The sequence below is a fragment of the Rhincodon typus genome, chromosome 42 (genome assembly GCF_021869965.1).
Source record: "Rhincodon typus isolate 14 chromosome 42, sRhiTyp1.1, whole genome shotgun sequence".
In the NCBI taxonomy this organism is placed as follows: domain Eukaryota; kingdom Metazoa; phylum Chordata; class Chondrichthyes; order Orectolobiformes; family Rhincodontidae; genus Rhincodon; species Rhincodon typus.
In genome coordinates this window covers 6209187-6209536 of record NC_063373.1, presented here as the reverse complement: position 1 = coordinate 6209536, position 350 = coordinate 6209187, and positions in this window count along the sequence as shown.

Here is a 350-nt window from a genome sequence, read left to right as displayed (position 1 = left end):
GGGTGGGGATGGAGAGGCGGGCTGGTTCAATGGTTGGGGGTGGTGTGGTGTGGGGTGGGGTGCGTTTTGTCCTGTCCTGTCCGCGAGTGGGTGACCTTGTAGTCTTCTCTCGTGTCCGGTTGGGTGGGTGTCGGGGAGGGGGTGGGTGGGGTGGGGTGGGGGGGGAAACGATGTGAGGAGGGGGGGGAGCAGATTTTGTGCTTTTCCAGTGGGATCGAGCGGGTGAGGGTCCTCTGCAAATACTGCCCACGCCAACTCCGCCTCCCTCTGCCATCGCGATTCTCTCCCTCCTGCCATCTCAGGTGTAAGGGGTCCTGCCCCCCCCCCCCCCCCCCCCCCCCCCCCCCCCC